The sequence below is a fragment of the Physeter macrocephalus genome, chromosome 21 (genome assembly GCF_002837175.3).
Source record: "Physeter macrocephalus isolate SW-GA chromosome 21, ASM283717v5, whole genome shotgun sequence".
Classification (NCBI taxonomy): domain Eukaryota; kingdom Metazoa; phylum Chordata; class Mammalia; order Artiodactyla; family Physeteridae; genus Physeter; species Physeter macrocephalus.
The window spans coordinates 94,255,051-94,259,931 of NC_041234.1; positions in this window are offsets into that span (position 1 = coordinate 94,255,051).

Sequence of the window (4,881 nt, forward strand, 5' to 3'; positions counted from 1 at the left end):
CTGTGCTCCGCAGCGGGAGAGGCCACAGCAGTGAGAGGCCCGCATACCACAAAAAAAAAAAAAAAAAAAAAAAAGAATCAAGAGGGCTTTGGCTTTTATTGTAGTTGGAGGCTTTGAGGCCACTCACTGATAATTGTCTCAATTTTAGCTTTTTCATGTCTTATCAATTCCAGCAATGAAAACCAAATATGTGAAATGAGAACTTTCTCTGATTTAGCTTGAGTCTCAATTTCTTTCAACTCCCAATTCTAGTTACCCACTCAGAAGAACATTTTGGTCTATATTGACTGGTCTCCTTTTATATGTTGTTATCGAATGTGCCCCTTTACACCTTGTCTTTGGAAACAACAGAATCTCTGGCATGCTCAGTTTTTTTGCTTGCTTTCAGCAGTGAAGTGGTCAGAAGATTTTTCTTCCTCTTTGGTAAAGGTTATGTAAACAATTTGCATTATACAGTGAGCTTTCCAATTCTTACTTTCATTTGATCCTTACAGCAAGTCCTTGGAGTAGGCTAGGCATGAGTCATTAGCATTCTTTTAAAAATGAGGAGATTAAGGTGCAGAAAAGTCACTTGCCCCAGGTTTTTTCAGTCAGACTCAAAACCTGTTTTCTGCATAGCACATAGCACTAGAATATATCTTTCATATTGTTTGCTTATTCGTTTGGTCATTATCTGTCTCCTCTGCCATTAGAATGTAAGTTCAATATGAACAGGGCTTTTATCTGTCATGTTCTCCTCTATATTCCCCAGAGACTAGATTAGTACATGGCATATAGTGAATGCTTTTGTTGAGTGTTGAAAGAAACCTCAGTCTTCTTGTCCCAAATCCTGTGGTCTTTTAAATTCTTTATGGCTCCTCTTCTTTTGCCAGTATTCAAAGAGATAGATGGAAAAATGCACAAATGGTCATGCAGCTAGTAATTAGTGGAGCTGAGACCAGAACCAAGGTTGTTTAATTCTCAGTAGAGTAGATTTGTGTTACTTTATTTTATTTTTGGATACTGGCAGATCTAATGATATGCTATCTTTTTTGAAAGATCCTTGAATGATGATGTGCATACTGTAAGGCCATGGATAGAACTATGTCTACACATTCACCTTCCCCTGTTATCTGAGCCAAAGATTTGGTAGTCAGTGTTCTGACGTTACTTAGTGTTTCCACCATGGGGCCCCACCCTAGCCTGCCCCGCAGTGTTCGGGATCTTTCCAAATTCCTTCTCTCCTATGAAATTTTCACTCTCCTTTGACCCATTCTTAGTGTAGATGTCAGTTGATAGCTGGATGGAGTCACCTTACCTCTTTGGGTCTCAATTTCCTTACCAAATAACAAGGATAATAATAGTTCCTCCTTACCTGTGTCATCTGAGTGGTATGAACATATAAAGTAACAATGTGTAGTTTATAAAGCGTTTTACAGATATGAGGTATTACTAGTTTTTTTTCTAGGGAACTGCTTAATATGGCAAACAAATCCCTTTACGGCCCTAAGGCTTTTTATAATGGTTTGAGTTACCTTTTCTGGGTTTCCCAGTTAAATTTTAACAAAGTCATTCAGTACCTTCAACCTAACAGAGTAATTCCTGTGGTGGGAATTTTAAGACTCTTGGCAGAACTGTGAGGAAAAGATTTTTATTTGGGGATGGGAAAAGGAGAGGTTTTTAGGGCTTCACTATTCATTCTCTTTCTTTGTAATATGACTCACCTTAACTCTTTGTTCATCCTATGTAGCTGCTCCCTGTGCTGAGTCACAAATTGCTCAGGACTGCCAATACCTTGTGATGGCCAGTTTGGCTTGAAATGATTCGAACTGATCCCAGCTAGTTATAGTTCATTTGGTTCACTTCCCGAAGGTTTCTCAGTATAGGTCTCCTGTGCTGAAGCCCAGTAGGCAGCAGATCTCTACTGCGCAGGTACAGTTGAATTGGGACAGTGTTTGATCGCCTGCTGATGTTGTGTGACTGGGGGACCTATGCCAATGAGGTGAAAGGTGAGGGTTAGGTAGTGTACAGAAGCCCTCATTTGAAAAAGCTGAGGCCAAACAGGAAGGTGTCTGATTCATATGGAAACTTGCCCCAGTATGTACTCAATGGGGCCCTTTTGTCAAAGTCTGTCAACAAGTGCCTTTTGCAGAGTTGTGAGAAACAGAGGTTGGTGTCTTTCCAGGCATTTTCTTGTCAGAGCCATCATTCCAGAAAATTATAGAGTGTGGATTGAAACTAAGATTATAGGTTTAAACAGCCCTCGCCTCTCGCTAACTAGGGACAGCCTAAGCAATGCCCAGAAGCTAAATGTGGTCTTAGTCATTATGAAAATTGAAAGTAATGCTTTACAATTAAGAGTTTGAAAACAGCCTTTAATTTAAATTCCATAAAATATTGATGGGGTGGGAGAATGTAATGCTGAGGGCTCAGGGGGCCTGTATTAAAGATAAGTAAAGGCTTTTAAAGCTTTGTCATTAGTTTAAATGTGGTTCAAGGGCCATGGCAATCTCAAGGCTTTGAGATTGGTTATCTCAGGTCCTGTGAAATGGAGTCTTCAACATCCTTGTAGCAAGAATCACTAGAATCACTGCCTAGAAAGGCAAAATGGAGGCTAGGATTCTAGATAGGTAAGGTGGACTTTAAATAAATGAAGCTTAGAAATAAAGAAAAGTAGGTTTAAGAAATAGGGATATTCTGGAAGGACTGAGGAAATTTAAAAAACATAGAAAACCTGTCTTATCCTGAAATGTAAAAAAGGAAGGAGTAATCAAGATAGAGTGCAGGTGGGACCAAGAAAACAAACAAGGAAAAACATTGGAAGACATCCTGTAACTCCCCACTCAGCAAGAGAATCCCAGCCTCTCAAGACATTGAAAAAATCCTGGACATCACAATCTCTCCCTAATTTGGAGGAGCCAGAACTAAAAGGGAAAGTGGCAGGACTCTGATGTAGAGACTATCATATTGTGAAGGAGGCTGATCTGAGTCTGGCCATGGTGGAGAAATTTCACTAAATAGAGGAAGTAGAGAACAAGTTCCTTTGTCAGCATTGCTTGTGGCTCTGGCTTCCTCTTCTTTACCTTTAGGCTCTTAGATTACTGGAAACTAGCTTATGCTGTGTGTGTTTGGAAGTGTGAGTGTTATATTTATGTTTTCTTTCTTTTTTTTTTGAAGTTTGCAATCTGTAGGTGTTTTATTTATTTAATTTATTTTTTATACAGCAGGTTCTTATTAGTTATCTATTTTATACATATTAGTGTATATATGTCCATCCCAATCTCCCAATTCATCCCATCCCCCCATATTTATCCATCCTTTTGTGTGGCTCATTATGTGTATACACATATACGTATGTTACTTTTTGTAAATGGTGTAATAGTCTAATGCTTTCTTTATTGTTTAAGGACATCTTTTGAGGGACTTGTCCTTACCCTCTTCTCTTCCTTCTCGTTACACTCCCTCAAGATGACCAAAGTTAACAGCCTGACATATATCCTTCTATACATTTCTCTAGATTAATTTCATATCATTCAAACACACACACACAGAGGTTTGTTTGGTCATTATTTTATAAAACTGGTTAGTCTGTTACACATTTTCTGTATCTTTTATTTATTAATCAGTACCTAATGGATTTGGTGAATTTTACACAATTCTCAATGACAGCACAGTAGCTCATGATATGAATGTACCACAGTCTATTCGATCATTTCCATATTAATTCATTGTATTTCTCGTTTGTTGCCATAACCGTTGGTGCTGCAGTAACTATTCTTGTATTAGTTTAAATCATATAAAATTGCTATTTTTGTGTACTAAAAATAGCCAACCATCAATAAAAAATACTAGAATATAAAAAAATAACTCAGAAGCAGTAGGGTTCAGATTTGAGAATGTGGCAAATAAAATCAATTAATGCAGAGAAAAGGAACAAGGAGATAAAAATATGAGAAAATCAATAATAAATATAATGGACTAGAGAATGGAGAACCAGCATGTGGCTAATCTATATATCTGAAGATAAAGAATAAATGCAATAGAAGCAATAATAGAAGAAAACATCCCCGAAATAAAGAAATGACTGAATCTGCAGATCAAAAGGGATCACCAGGTACCAGTCAAACTAATAAGATGTGACTGACATCTAAATAATCCTGGTGAATGTCCTGAATTTCAAGACGGAAGAAGAAAATCTACAGGAACCCACTTAAGAAAAAAAAAGAAAACAAAAAGAAACAACAAAACCCCCAAATAAACAGGTCACCTCTAAATTAAAAAATAGGATAACCCTAGATTTCAACATGATATTAAATGTCATAAGACAATGGAGTGACATTTACATTTTTGATAGAAAAATATTTTGACCAAGGAGTTCTCTACCCTGACAGTGCAACATAAAGATACCTTCAGAAATGCAAGAGCTCAGAAAATACACCCTCTGTAGAATCCTTGGAAAAGGAAGGGGGCAACTCAAAATAGATTCAAAGCAACTGAAAACAGTGAAAAATAAAGACTTTAAGAATGTGGACTATGTTATAAAAAGATTGATGCATACATTGACTCCATTTAAACATAGAAGTATTCTAAAAAATTTTGTAGATAAGGTTATAACAAACAGAATACAGAAATCATTAATAATTCTTGAAAGAACAGACAACATTTTAAACATTGAAAATACAAAACTAAGTCTAAAATCTCATACTGTGCCACCATTACCTGGAAGAAATGGGGATGGGGAAGGAAAGTGCAGAAGGAATTAGTAGATACTGTTTCAGGGAGAACTATAGATTCAAATTATTTTAGTTTTAAGGGTAACCTCTTGTAGAATTAAAAGCAGAAAGTATACTTTCAAATTGCTAAAACAGAAAAAAATAAAAGAAAATCCACATTAAAAAAAGA